The sequence below is a fragment of the Ursus americanus genome, chromosome X, assembly GCF_024610735.1.
Source record: "Ursus americanus isolate L20-20 chromosome X, mUrsAme1.1.p, whole genome shotgun sequence".
Taxonomy (NCBI): domain Eukaryota; kingdom Metazoa; phylum Chordata; class Mammalia; order Carnivora; family Ursidae; genus Ursus; species Ursus americanus.
Window position 1 is genome coordinate 52,576,372 of NC_142164.1, and position 16,490 is coordinate 52,592,861.

Sequence of the window (16,490 nt, forward strand, 5' to 3'; positions counted from 1 at the left end):
ATTTTAATACAATCTTTTATATTAATATTTCTGTTGGAGCTCCCCAAATCCACCACTAATTTTGATGAGTTGCTACATGGGCTCATAGGACTCAGCATGCAGTACTCAAAGATAAGATTTATTATAGTGAAGTGATACAAAGAATAGTCAGCATAGGGAAAAGGGCCATGGGAAAAGTTCCAGAGAACACCAGGTCAAGTTTCCAAAAGTTCTTTCCCAGTAGAGTCACGCAGGATGTGCGTAATTCTTCTAGTATCAAAATTTTACAACACATATGAATTGTCATCTACTAAGAAAGTTAAGTATAGACTCAGTATCCAAGGTTTTTATTGATGCCTGGCCATATAGGGACCTTCTGCCTAGTAAGTACCAAAATTCCAGACTTCCAGGAAGAAAGAAAGTATAGCGTAAACCATCATGACTGTACAAAATGTCTAGGCACAGCTAATTGCCCTTTTCATTTAGCGGAAGTTTTATTTTTGTAGAGAACTCTTTACCATATAGGTTCCCAGATGCCAGCCATGGGTCAGCCTTGTAAGCAGACCTTTCTAGGGATCAGAGTCTCATACCTGCTATGTTAACTTTTTTTTTTTTTTTTACATTTCAGGTATCACTCTTTTAAGATGCCTGATCTTCCAGGACTCTAAAAGAACTGATCTTTGCTACCAGCTCTCAATAGATTTATTTACTGACTTTGGAGGAAACACTGAAGTAGTATGATTTGAGTGAATTCAAGTTTTCTAAGGAAGATACACCCAGTCCCTCCCTGGCCTAGATATGGAACTGTGACCCAGTTCTAACCAATGTGGCATAAAATAACCTTGTTTCCAATTGTATGGAAAATATTTTGCTTGCTTTCTATTTTAAAAAGATAGGTATGTGAAGAGACCTCCCTCTGTGAACCTTTCTGTTTCCTTCCCTGCTTCAAAGGCTGACATGTAAGGATTTCATGCTTGTAGCTGGAATGGCAATCTTGCACGTATGAAAAGTCCAAGAGAATCTCACAGATGCTGACTTAGGGCCTCTGCATCATTAACACTTGAATAAGACCTGAAAAAAAAAGTGAGTAAATGTAAAGTTTCAAAATTTTACAGTAAATGTAAATACAGTAAATGCTATTTATTATTACTATTTTATATGGTAGATAGAATCCTATAAAAATATACATGTTGTGATGCATGCTTTTATGTAAGATAGTAACAATGTGCCCTTTAAAGTAATTACCAGTGTACTGTGTCAAGTAAATAAAACCAGCCATTAATTAGAGTGGTGAAAACAAATTTTATTCAGTAACTCCTGACAATAGAGGAAAACATTGAAGTCCAATGTTATTTGCATGAGGGAGACTGGGTGCTTTAAAGGGAGAATGAGGACCAAAGGATTAGAGCTTGACTAGAGTCAGAGAAGGGAAAAATTATAAAGTATTGGTCAAAGTCAATGGAATTAGGCCACCTGTGCATGCTAGCTGGCAATGATCTAAATTAGGGTCCTTTCCTCCCATAAAGACTAGGAGACTGAGGCCCTATCCTTGGTGGTGATTATATTTCAGAAGAATGGTTTTTTCCTTAAGAAAGACACTCCCAGAGTTGTAGGAGATACATGTGCTTGTCAGGGGACAAAGGAAGGATTTATAATTGTAAACCCTTTGTAATGAGTGCTCTAAGAAAGGGGAAGTCTGAGGCTAATCATTAGGTGCCAACTAGAACAAATTCTTTTGACAGCTTTTAGCTTTTCCAGACAGGAACTCAAAAGAGGGTTGGGTCATCCCAGGAACACAGCCTCAAAGTTCTAGAAGCCTCTTTAAAGTTTGGTCGAGTCTCTTTGTGCAGGGGTTTGGACAGAAGTCCTTACGTACCCATTAGTACTTAAGCTAGCAGTTGAGGTATCACTCATATAGGGGAGTTCCTGACTACACGGAGGAATAGCAACAACAATCTCAGTGCCCCAGTGATTTTGTAATTGTTCAGTAGCATCTTTTTTTGGGGAATGACTATTGTTTATTTCCTATGTGCCTTCTATTTAAAAAAATCTTATTTGTATTTATTTGAAAACAGGAAGATGTATTTTGATGTGTGCTAAATTTTTGGTAGTGATAAATGAGCTTCAAATTTCAGTGATTTACAAAACCAAATGCTTACTTCAGACTTACTCATATATCGTCTCTGGATTCCCTGTGACTCTACTTCATCTGATTGTTCATTCAGGGCTGAAGCTGAAGAAATAGTCCATACTTATGACATGTTCTCAAGGCAGAAGGAAAACATAGTTAGAATTCTCAGTAGCTCTTAAAGCTGCTTCTCAGAATAGCACACCTCACATTCTCTCACATTCTTTTGGCCAAAGCAAGACCTGTGGTTGGGGGCAGTAGGGTAAAAAATATATATTCCTACCATAGAGAGTGCTGCAAATCACATGGCACTGAGTGAGGATTTACAAGCTTCTTATAGGAAAGGAGGAAAAAATAATAGGAAAACTTATCGTAAATTTTTAAAGCATAATGGGCAAAATATCTAGCTACACCGCTTGATATGTTCTGTTTTCACTGAGATAAGTTATATAGGTAATCTGTTTTATATATATGATATATAAATATACAGTATATATGATGAATATAAATTACTTATAAAATATAAATATAATTATGAATATATTTATAATATTTGTTATATTTTATATGTTATATATAAAACAGATAAACATTCTGTTATATATAATTTATTTCATACATTACACACATCTATATATAGGGTCTTTAATTACATGTATATACAGATTATAGAGAAACATGCCATTACCATAATTTAAAGGCTTAATGAAAGCTTTACCTGCCTCTTCCAATTTACCCATCCTCAAATTCAGACTCTTCCATGTCTTCCTTAATCACTCAAGATACAGTGACCTCTCAGTTTCTAAAACTCAAATGCATTTATTATCAGTTCCACAATATTTAAACTTAATTACATTTGTTTTGTTTTCCGCTAAGTGTTTTATGTGTAACAGTTTTTCCCCCAACGAAATGTCAAACTTTTGTCCCTATACAACATCACATATATAATAGATTTTCAGTAAATTCTAGATGACTATGGTTTGTAAAAAAGTTACAAGTAGCATAACAATGAGTGGATTTACACAATTTATCTCTTTGGTCAAGTAGAGGTACAATTCCCTTAAAATCTTTAGAAGAGGTAACACCGTATGAAAACTTGTTCCCCATTGACACCTTAGTGTAAATCTGTGGATCCTTGCCAGTCTGTAGAAAAAATAAAAGGAATAAGACAAGAGGCAACATTAGAACTTTAACTTCTCAAAGATATTTTTAGTGACATTTCTGTACTTAGTTTGACAATTATATTCTGTAAACACAAAACTGTTAGTGTATTTAAAGTTAAACATGGTATTGTATAAGAATTTTACTCCATTATATAGCAATACCACCGGGTAAAAAATGTCAACATGTTGACTCTAGTAATTGTCATAGACTCAGAGTAACATTATTAACAGTGTAAGCCAACTTTTTACTGATGACTTATAAATACCTTCGCCATTTTGCCTACCCTCAATCCCCCAGAAATACCATAAGGATTTTGATGCTATGTGATAGAAGTTGATTACATGTCTTTGTTTTGTACAGGTGTTATGGAGGTGATAGAAATTTGAATGTGTCTATTGTTGAAATTTTCCAATAATTTCTTATGTAAGAATGGTTTAAAGAGAATGAGATCATTTTTCAAAAATCATCAGTTGTGTTATAAGAAGAAATCAAGGAATAAGTGAGTATGGATTGAGAAGATGAAAACACTAGAAGTGATAGTCTGCATCAGTTAAATGGCCACAGTAACCAAGTTCATTAAGCTCAGGACAAACTGAGAGGTTAGTTGTTAACAACCCAGGAGCCGCCTTGGTGCTTGATCCCTCTCTCTGCTGTGCTCTCCTAAAACTCTGTGCTTACTTCTATATAGAATATTGTGTTAAAATTAATTGACTGCATGTCACTTTCATTAGACTATAGATTTGTTACATAGCTTAAACAAATTTATTTCTTTATCTGGTACAGCCCAAGGATAAGCAAACCAGAACTGATATAGTGGCTCCACATTCCTTTTAACTTGTTACTTCACCTTTTTTTTTGAAAACAGAGGTGGGGGGAGGGGCAAAGAGAGAGGGAGAGAGAGAATCCCAAGCAAGCTTCACACCCAGAGTGGAATCCAATGTGGGACTCTATCTCATGATCCTGAGATCATGACCTAAGCTGAAATCAAGAGTTGAACACTTAACTAAATGAGCCACCCAGGTGCCCCAGTTGCTTTGCCACTTTTAAAGAAAAAAAAATCCATTGGATGTTTTTTCCTGCTTTGTCAAAGATTAGTTGCCCAAAGAGCCGAGGGTCCGTTTCTGGGTTCTCTATTCTGTTCCATTGGTCTACGTGTCTGTTTTTGTGCCAGTACCATGCTGTCTTTGTGATCACAGCTTGTAGTACAGCTTGAAATCCGGCAACGTGATACCCCCAGCTTTGTTTTTCCTTTTCAACAATTCCTTGGCGATTCGGGGCCTTTTCTGGTTCCACACAAATTTAAGGACTGTTTGTTCCAGTTCTTTGAAAAATGTCATTGGTATTTGGATCGGGATGGCATTGAAAGTGTAGATTGCTCTGGGTAGCATAAACATTTTAAATATGTTTATTCTTCTGATCCATGAGCATGGAATGTTTTTCCATCTTTTTGTGTCTTCTTCAATGTCTTTCAAGAGTGATCTGTAGTTTCTAGAATATAGATCCTTTACGTCTCTGGTTAAGTTAATTCCAAGGTAACGTATGATTTGTGGTGCTATTGTAAATGGAATGGATTCCCTGATTTCTCTTTCTTCAGTCTCATTGTTCGTATATAGAAATGCAACTGATTTCTGAGCATTGATTTTGTATCCTGCCACACTACTGAATTGCTCTATAAGTTCTAGTAATTTGGGGGTGGAGTCTTTTGGATTTTCCATATAGAGTATCATGTCATCTGTGAAGAGAGACAGTTTGACTTCTTCTTTGTCGATTTGAATACCTTTTATCCATTTTTATTGTCTGATTGCTGTTGCAAGGTCTTCTAGTACTATGTTGAATAATAATGACGAGAGTGGGCTTCCTTGTCGTATTCCTGATCTTAAGGGAAAGGCTTTCAAGCTTTTCCCCATTGAGAATGATATTCGCCGTAGGCTTTTCATAGATTTTTTAAATGAAATTGAGGAATGTTCCTTCTATCCCTACACTCTGAAGTGTTTTAATCAGGAAAGGATGCTGTATTTTGTCAAACGGTTTTTCTGCATCAATTGAGAGGATCATATGGTTCTTGACTCTTTCCTTGTTGATGTGATCTATCACACTGATCAATTTGCGAATGTTGAACCACACTTGCATCCCAGGGATGAATCCCACTTGGTCATGATGGATAATCCTTTTAATGTACTGTTGGATCCTATTTCTTAAGATCTTGTTGAGAATTTTGGTGTCCATATTCATCAGGGATATCGGTCTGTAATTCTCATTTTGATGGAATCGTTGCCTGGTTTGGGGATCACGGTAATACTGGCTTCATAGAATGAGTTTGGTAGTTTTCCATCTGGTTGTATTTTTTGAAACAGCTTCAGGAGAAGAGGCATTATTTCTTCTTTGAATGTTTGGTAGAATTCCCCGGAGAATCCGTCAGGCCCTGGACTCTTGTTTTTGGGGAGGTTTTAATGACTGCTTCAGTCTCTTCATAATTAATTGGTCTGTTTAAATAATCAATTTCTTCCTGTTTCAGTCTTGATAGTTCATAGGTTTCCAGGAAGGCATCCATTTCTTCCAGGTTGTTTAATTTCTTGGCATAAAGTTGGTGATAAAAGTTTCTAATGAAAAAAACATCTAGTGGAAAAAAGACAGCCTGTTCAATAAATGGTGCTGGGAAAATTGGACAGCTATATGCAAAAGAATGAAACTTGACCACTCTCTCACACCATACACAAAGATAAACTCCAAATGGATGAAAGATCTTGATGTGAGACAGGAATCTATCGAAATAATAGAGGAGAACATAGGCTGCAACCACTTTGACACATCTCCAAAGGCAAGAGAAACAAAAGAAAAAATGAACTTGTGGGACTTCATCAAGATAAAAAGCTTCTGCACAGCCAAGGAAACAGTCTAAAAAACTAAGAGGCAGCCCACTGAATGGGAGAAGATATTTGCAAATGACACTACAGATAAAAGATTAGTATCCAAGATCTACAAAGAACTTCTCAAACTCAATACACGAGAAACAAATAATCAAATCAAAAAATGGGCAGAAAATATGAACACTTTTCCAATGAAGACATATAAATGGCTAACAGACACATGGAAAAATGTTCAAACTCATTAGCCATCAGGGAATTTCAAATCAAAATCACATTGAGATACCACCTTATGCCCATTAGAATGGCAAAAATTGACAAGAAACAACAAATGTTGGAGAGGATGTGGAGAAAGGGGATCCCTCCTACATTGTTGGTGGGAATGCAAGTTGGTACAGCCACTTTGGAAAACAGTGTGGAGGTCCCTCAAAATGTTAAAAATTGAGCTACCCTATGATCCAACCATTGCACTACTGGGTCTTTACCCCAAAGATACAGGCGTAGTGAAGAGAAGGGCCATATGCACTCCAATGTTCATAGCAGCATTGTCCATAATAGCTAAATTGTGGAGGGAGCCAAGACACACTTCAACAGATGACTGGATTAAGAAGATGTGGTCCATATATACAATGGAATATTACTCAGCCATCAGAAAAAACGATTTCTCAACATTTGCAGCAACATGGACTGGACTGGAGGAGATTATGCTAAGTGAAATAAGTCAAGCAGAGAAACACAATTATCATATGGTTTCACTCATTTATGGAACATAGGAAATTGCAGGAAGATCGGTAGGAGAAGGAAGGGAAGAATGACAGGTGGGTAAACAGAAGGGGGTATGAGCCACGAGAGACTATGGACTCTGGGAAACAAACGGAGGGCTTCAGAGGGGAGGGTGGTCGGGGGTTGGGATAGTCTGGTGATGGGTATTAAGGAGGGCACATATTGCATGGAGCACTGGGTCTTATACGCAAATAATGAATCATGGAACACTACATCAAAAACAAAGAATGTACTGTATGGTGACTAACATAACATAATAAAAATTATTATTAAAAAAAGAAAAAAAATAAAGAAAAACAAATCCATGAAACAGTTAAAAACTATGAAGAAGACATTTTCAAGGGGAAGGGAGGGTTACTGCAATAAGTATAGGCATGCTGCAGTGGGGTCTTAACAGTGAGAAAGATTGTCCTCAATTCTAAATACAACCTGGGCAATTGGAAATTTGTAGCCAAGGAGCACGGCAGGGGTTCAGCAGATGGAAAATTAATTAGAGCAAACATCAGGGGTAAAGGGGGTTCTGGCTAAACTGATCTGATAGGATTCTTGCTGAAGGCAGGCCAAGAGGATTAGATATCACTGGGAGGATAGTGGAAGATGAAGAACCCCATTAGATATGGAGAGTGATCAGATATTGAAGATAGGGTATTGTGGTTAAACTTAGAATTTGTTGTAAAATTAGACAATACAGAGATGAACATGAACGTCTAAAAGTAGAAGAGTAGTTGAAAAAGCTCAGAGGAGCGTGAGTAGAGTTTAGTCAAGGATAGAATCTTTGTCACTGTTCTCTACCCGAGACTTCCACAATGACTATGGTAATCACTAAAGTTATAAAACTAAGTAAGAGGCAATCCCTACATTCATAGAATTCATAGTCTGTGACACTGCTTGTTAGATCCCACCATTCTCATTTCCCTTTCTTCTTTTAGTAATAAAACTTTATGTTTTATCTTAACATATGACACCCCAAACATAATTATATTCTCTATTTCCTTCTAGGCTGCATGTGGCCAAGTCACTAAGCTCTTTCTAATGAAATGTGAGAGGAAATAATTTTGCCCCTTTTGAATCAAGCCCCTCCAGAGACAAGGTGCATCCTTCACTTTCTTACCCTCTTACTGCTGGCTGGAGTGCATAAATAGTAGAATGATTTAGATTAGCCATCAAAGTCAACAGAAGCAGACCAACACCAATACATATTATAGTTAAATTTACAAAATATGGTGATAAGGAAAAAAAGAAAAAAATCTTAAAAATGTCAAGACAGAAGAAGTTCTTAACTTACAAGGGATGACCCATAAGGCCAGCTGGAAATTTCTTAATGGAAACTTGGCAAGCCAAAAGGGAGTGACATGATATATTCAAAGTGTTCAATGGGAAAAATATGCAACCAAGAATACTATCCAGCAAGGCTATCATTCAGAATAGGAGAGATAAAGAATTTCCCAGAAAAACAAAAACTAAAGGAGTCCGTGTCCTCTAAATCAGCCCCGCAAGAAATATTAAACAGGATTCTTTGAGAAGGAAAGAAAGAACAAAAGGGACAAAGACAGATAAAATCTCCAGAAACAATGACAAAACAAGTAATATAATGGCACTAAATACATATCTATCATAATTACTCAATGTAAATGGACTAACCACTCTAATCAAAGGACATAGGGTCCATCAGAGTGGATAAAAATTAAGACCCACTGATATTCTGCCTAGAAGAGACTCATTTTAGACCTAAAGATATCTGAAGATGGAAAGTGAGGGGTGGGAGAACCATCTATCATGCAAATGGACATCAAAAGAAAGCTGGAGTAGTAATACTTCTATAAGACGAACTAGATTTTAAAGCAAAGACTGTAACAAAAGATGAAGAAGGTCCTTATATAATAATAAAAGGTACTCTCCAAGAAGATCTAATAATTGTAAATATTTATGTTCCCAACCTGAGATCACTCAAATATATAAAACAACTTATAACAAACATAAATGAATTCATTGATAATAATACAATAACAGTGGGGGATATAAACACTCCACTCACATCAATAGATAGATCATCTAAGTAGAAAATTAACAAAGAAACACTGCACCAGGTGGACTTAAAAGAAATATTTAGAACATTTCATTCTAAAGCAGCAGAATACACATTCTTTTCAAGTGCACATGGGATTTCTCCAGAATAGATCACATGCTAGGTCACAAATCAGGCCTCAAGAAGTACAAAAAGATTAAATTGTACCATGGAACTTTTCTGTCCACAGCACTCTGAAACTTGAAGTCAACCACAAGAAAAAAATTGGAGAAGACCACAATTACATTTAGGTTAAAGAACATCCTACAAAGAATGAATGGGTTAACAAGGAAATTAAGAAATAAATTAAAAAAAAACATGGAAACAAAATGAAAACATGATGGTCCAAAACCTTTGGGATGCAGCAAAAGTAGTCATATGAGGGAAGTATATAGCAATACAGGCCTATCTCAAGAAGCAGGAAAAATCTCAAATACACAGCATATCCTTATAAATAAAGGAGCTAGAAAAAGAACAACAAATAAGTCTAAAGCCAGCAGAAGAAGCAAAATAACAAAGATTAAAGAAGAAATACGTGATATAGAAACAAACAAACAAACAAACAAACAGTAGAACAGATCAATGAAACCAAGAGCTGGTTCTTTGAAATAATTAACAAAACTGATAAACCCCTAGCCAGACTTACCAAAAAAAAAAAAAGAGAGAGAGAAAGAGAGAGAGAGACAGAGAGAGAGAAAGGACCCACATAAATAAAATCACCAATGAGAGAGGAGAAATAACAGCACCACAGATATACAATTATAAGAGAATATTATGAAAAATTATATGCCAACAAATCGGACAGTCTGAAAGAAATGAATAAGTTTCTAGAGACATATAAACTATCAAAACTGAAAGAGGAAGAAATAAAAAATTTGAACAGACCAATAACCAGCAAAAGAATGGAATTGGTAATCAAAAATCTCCCAACAAACATAAGTCCAGTGCCAGAGAGTTTCCCAGGGTAATTCTACCGAACATTTAATGAAAAGTTAATACTTATTCTCTCAAACTGTTCCAAAAAATAGAAATGGAAGGAAAACATCCATACTCTTTCTATGAGGACAGCATTAACCTGATATCAAAACCAGACAGACTCCACTAAAAAAACAGAATTGCAGGCCAATATCCCTGATGAACACGGATGCAAAAATTTTCAACTAATACTAGCAAATCTAATCCAACAGTACATTAAAAGAATCATTCACCATGATCAAGTGGAATTTATTCCTGGGTTGCAAGGGTGGTTCAACATTTGCAAATCAATCAATGTGATACATCACATTTATAAATGAAAGGATAAAAACCATATGATCCTCTCAATGAATGCAGAAAAAGCATTTGACATTCCTGATAAAAACTCTTGACAAAGTAGGGATAGAGGGAATATACCTCAACATTCATAAAGGACAAAAGGAAAAACCCACAGCTAATATCATCCTTAATGGGGAAATATTGAAAGCTTTTCCTCTTGTCAGGAACAAGACAGGAATGTCCACTATCACCACTTTTTTTAATGAAAATAAGTTTTATTACATCAAGTAATATATACAAAGATGCAAACAATAATCAGTCATTTTCTTCCAGATGTTTGGATCAATTTATAGGTAAGGCAGAACTGAAATCCACATACAGTCTTTGTAGGAAAATGTTGGGTGGTTCTTGTTAGGTTAGGTTGGGTATGTTGCTCTTTCTTCTGCATTTATAACCTGTGTATTTTTTAAACTGATTTCAAAGCTCTTATAGTCATGCAAGCAAATGCTTAAACACAAAAGATGTTTCATTAAATGGAATCCACACCATGTGGCAAATGTATACACTAGAAACAAGACCTACAGAATTGTTGTATTAGCTTATGAAAAGGAACAAAAAACAAAAACAGCCTGGGTTACATAAATGTATTCAAAAGAAATGATGAAAAAGAGACACTGGTATCTTTGTTGTGAAATGGGTATATTTTATGCACATCTTTTAAATTAATGCTTACAACAAAAACAAAAACAAAACTGTGGGTAGTTCCTAACTATTTAAAATGTAAATCTTAATCAACTGCAAAATATTTTTCAATCTCAGAGCCTCATGAGCCATGGGAGAGACACGGAAAGGAGAAACCAAACTGTTACCATTTTGAAAGCAGGAGTTTCATCTGAACATGGGAGATGACCTGTAATTTCTCATCTTGGAAGGAGATGGAAAACCTTCCAAACTAACAGGTAGCTAGGATCTGGCATTCTGTTCCATTTCAACCAACCTTTCTGGAACCAGCCTTTTGGTGTGAATAATGCCTTTAGTCTCTCCATGGCTCTCATGCTCTGCACATATGTGGATCTAATCTCTTTCCCCAACTCCTCCATGATGGCCAATAGTTTAGCATATTTGCTTTAGGGTACACAGCTGTTCCCAGTTCCCTGGGTATAGCCTGGAGAATGTGGCCTGTAGTCACTCAACAGGTAGCAGTACTGTGAGGATGTCACCAGACTGGTGTAGGGTTGGTGGACACTCCCAGCGGTATTGAGGGAAGGGGAAGGCATGTGCACAGCCACGTTTGGTTTGTAAGACATCTCCCTGATCTGTGGGGTGCCCTGGCAGGGGCTCTGAGAGGCCAGCCTCATGGGGGTGGTGGTGGAGGCATTGGCAAGGCCAGGTGGCAGCAAAGTAGCAAGGCAGACCCACAGCCTAATGCCCGGCTATGTGCCCCACCCCCAACCCCCCCAACCAGCTCCTGCACACTTTTTGTTGTTGACTGCTGGGACCTCAGGAGCAAATATGACTGTCCCTCACCCTGACACCCACTGCAGCATATCACCCATACATCAGGAAGGCTGGCGTGGGGGGAGCCACAAACTTTGAGCAGAGCCATCAAGCAGGCCTTGGTCAGGAGGGCTAACCACTCTTAATTAACAAAGTACTGGAAGTCCTAACTTCAGAAATCAGACAACAAAAAGAAATAAAATGCATCCAAATCTGCAAGAAAGAAGTCAGACTTTCACTATTTGCAGATGATATGATACTCTATGTAGAAAACCCCAAAAATTCCACTGAAGAATTGCTAGAACTGATACACAAATTCAGTAAAGTTGAAAGATACAAAATCAACATATAGAAATCTGTTGCATTTCTATACACCGATAATGAAGCAGTAAAAAGAGAAATCAAGGAATCGATCCAATTTACAATTGCACCATAAGCCATAAGAGACCTAGGAATAAACCTAACCAAAGAGGTAAAAAATCTGTACTTTCAAAACTGTAAAACACTAATGAAAGAAATTGAAGATGACACAAAGAAATGGAAAAAACATTCCACGCTTATGGATTGGAAGAACAAATATTATTAAAATGCCTATACTACCCAAAACAATTTACACATTTAATTCAATCCCTTTCAAAATACCATGAGCATTTTTCACAGAGCTGAAAGAAAAAGTCCTAAATTTTGTATGAAAGACAAGAGATCCTGAATAGCCAAAGCAACCTTGAAAAAGAAAAGCAAGGCTGGAGGCATCAGAATTCTGGACTGGAAGTTATATTACAAAGCTGTAGTGGTGGGAATGCAAACTGGTGCAGCCACTCAGAAAAACAGTGTGGAGGTTCCTCAAAAGGTTAAAAATAGAACTACCCTGGGGTGCTTGGATGGTTCAGTAGGTTAAGCATCTGACTCTTGATTTTGGCTCAGGTCATGATCTCAGTGTCATGAGATTGAGTCCCAAGCTCAGCATGGAGCCTGCTTAAGATTCTCTCTCCCTCTCCCTCTGCCCCTCCCTCCATTCATGCACATCTGCATGCTCTCTCAGTCTCTCTCTCTAAAGAAAAAAAAATAGAACTACCCTATGATCCAGCAATTGTACTGCTAGGAATTTACCCCAAAGGATACAAAAATACTAATTTGAAGGGACACAAGCACCTTAATGTTTATAGCATCATTATCAACAATATCCTAATCGTGGGAAGAGTTCAAATGTCCATTGACTGATGAATGGATAAGGAAGACAGATATATATATATATATATATATATATATATAATGGAATATTACTCAGCCATAAAAAAGAATGAAATCTTCCATTTGCTGGGCATGGACATAGGAGCTAAAGAGTATTATGCTAAGCAAAATAAGTCACTCAGAGAAAGACAAATACCATATGATTTCATTCATATGTGGAATATCAGAAACAAAACAGATGGAAAAAGAAGAGGTGATCCAGGAAACAGACTCTTACCTAAAGAGAACAAACTAAGGGTTACTGGTGAGGAAGTAGGCATGGGGATGGGTTAAATAGTTGATGAGTATTAAGGAGGGCACTTGTTAGGATGAGCACTTGGGTATTGTATGTAAGTGATGAATCACTGAATTCTACACCTGAAGCTAATATTACACTGTATGTTAAGTAACAAGAGTTTAAACTAGGGATGTACTGTATGGTGATTAACATAATATAATAAAAAATATTATTATTAAAAAAAGAAAAAAAATAAGTAAAAATAAATAAATAAAAATTGAAAAAGAAAATTCAGCCTGGGTGGTAGTCATTTGAAGACTTGCTTAGGACAATAGGATCAAATCACAAAATGCCCTGTTGTTCACACCGTTGTTAAAAGATGCAATTCTTTCTCACATGGACCTTTTCTCTGACACAGCAGCTGGCTTATCCCAGATTGAGTGATCAAGGAAAGAGGGGAAAGTCACAGTGCCTTTATGACCTAGTATCTGAAGTCACATACTGTCTTTTCTGCATTATTCTACTCATTAGCAACGAGTCTCTAAGTCTGCATACACTCAGGAAAGGGCAATTAAGTTATACCTCTTAAAGGGAGGGAGACCAAAGAATTTGTGGGCATATTTAAAACCATCTCTCCAGCCAGTTACTCAGGGCACATTAGATAATCTAGCCTTTGAGTGAGGGGCCTGAAAAGAACTAAAAGCACAGCATTTGAGCACCCAAAATCTTAGGTGACACAAATTTAGGACAGGAAATTAGTTCCCAAATGGGAAATGGAGTTGATAATTGTTTAGTATATTCAACTCTGTTGTAGAGAGCAGGAATAGCAGCAATTTAGTGGACACAGACATGCCCAGGGAGTAGCCCTACATATACTGCATACTAGGAAGTTTAAAACAGTAAAATTGAACGTAGTACTGGAAATCTTAGCAACAGCAATCAGACAACAAAAAGAAATAAAAGATCCAAATTGGCAAAGAAGTCAAACTCTATCTCTTTGTAGGTGACATGATACTTTATGTGGAAAACCCAAAAGACTCCACCCCCAAATTACTAGAACTCATACAGTAATTCAGTAATGTGGCAGGATACAAAATCAATGCACAGAAATCAGTTGTTTTCCTACACAATAACAATGTAACTGTGGAAAGAAAAATTAGGGAATCAATTCAATTTACAATAACACCAAAAACCATAAGCTACCTGGGAATAAACCTAACCAAAGAAGTAAAGGATCTACGCACTAGAAACTAAAGAACACTTATGAAAGAAATTGAAGAAGATACAAAAAGATGGAAAAACTTTCCATGCTCATGGATCGGAAGAATAAACATTGTTAGAATGTCTATGCTGCCCAGAGCAATCTATACTTTCAATGCCATCCCGATCAAAATACCAACAGCATTTTTCAAAGTGCTGAAACAAACAATCCTAAAACTTGTAGGGAACCAGAAAAGACTCCGAATCACCAAGGAAATGTTGAAAAAGAAAAACAAATCTGGGAGCATCACATTGCCTGATTTCGAGCTATAATACAGAGCTGTGATAAAAAAGATAGCATGATAACTGCCACAAAAACGGACAACATAGATCAATGGAACAGAGCAGAGAGCCCAGAGTGGACTCTCAACTCTCTGGTCGACTGATCTTTGACAAAGGAGGAAAAAATGTCCAATGGAAAAAAGACATCTCTTCAATAAATAGTGCTGTGAAAATTGGACAGCTATATACAGAAGAATGAAACTCAACCATTCTCTTACACCATACACAAAGATAAACTCTAAATGGATGAAGACCTTAATGTGAGACAGGAATCCATCAAATCCTAGAGAAAAACATAGGCAGTAACCTCTTTGACGTCGGCCACAGCAAGCTCTTTCAAGACACATCTCCAGAGGCAAGGAAAACAAAAGCAACAATGAATTTTTGGGACTTAATCAAGATAAAAAGCTTCTGCACAGGAAAGGAAACAGTCAACAAAGCTAAGAGGCAACCCACGGAATGGGAGAAGATATTTTCAAATGACACTTCAGATAAAGGGCTGGTATACAAGATCTATAAAGAACTTCTTAAACTCAACACCCAAAAAACAAATAATCAAGTCAAAAAATGGGTAGAGGATATGAACAGACACTTCTCCAAAGAAGACATACAAATGGCTAACAGACGCATGAAAAAATGTTCAAAATCATTAGCCATCAGGGAAATTCAAATCAAAACCACATTGAGATACCACCTTACACCAGTTAGAATGGCAAAAATTGACAAGGCAAGTAACAACAAATGTTGGCGTGGATGTGGAGAAAGGGGAACCCTCTTACACTGTTGGTGGGAATGAAAGTAAGTACAGCCACTTTGGAAAACGGTGTGGAGGTTCCTCAAAAGTTAAAAATACAGCTATCCTATGACCCAGCAATTGCACTACTGGGTATTTACCCCGAAGATACAGATGTAGTGAAAAGAAGGGCCAAATGCACCCCAAAGTTCATAGCAGCAATGTGCACAATAGCCAAACTGTGGAGGAGCTGAGATGCCTTTCAACAGACGAATGGATAAAGAAGTTGTGGTTCATATATACAATGGAATATTACTCAGCCATCGGAAAGGACAAATACCCACCATTTGCATCGACATGGATGGAACTGGAGGGGATTATGCTAACTGAAATAAGTTAAGCAGAGAAAGACAATTATCATATGGTTTCACTTGTATGTAGAACGTAGGGAATAGCATGGAGGACATTAGGAGAAGGAAGGGAAAAATGAAGAGGGGGAAATCAGAGGGGGAGATGAACCTTGAGAGACTATGGACTACGGGATACATACTGAGGGTTTTAGAGGGAAGGGGGTGGGGGTTTGGGTTAGCTGGGTAATGGCTATTAAGGAGGGCACGTATTGCATGGAGCACTGGGTGTTATATGCAAACAATGAATCATGGAACACTCATCAAAAACTAATGATATACTGTATGGTGACTAACATAACATAATAAAATAAAATTTAAAAAAATAAAATGAAACAGTAAAATTGAAGGAAAGTTTTCCTAATATAGTTCTAGGATAGGTCAGTAATGCCTCAGGCACTGACCAAGGAAGAAGCAGCAGGTTGAATGCCTTTACAACTGGTAATGATGGGCTTGGTGGAGCAGGAATTGACAGAGATGACTATTCATAATATGTAGATAAGCATGATGTTGAGATAGATATTGTGAGTCCGTCAGTGAGAAAATACATGGAAAAAACCTTGAGATAACTGGTACGAAGCTCAAAAATGGTAGTGGCTTGTTTCC

The 16,490-nt window shown here is 37.0% G+C and overlaps 1 pseudogene; it reads right to left on the minus strand.

The window, feature by feature from the left end:
• Positions 1 to 11,200: 11,200 nt before the first annotated feature.
• On the minus strand, positions 11,201 to 11,544 carry LOC123797304 (cyclin-dependent kinase 2-associated protein 1 pseudogene; annotated as a pseudogene).
• Positions 11,545 to 16,490: the final 4,946 nt, after the last annotated feature.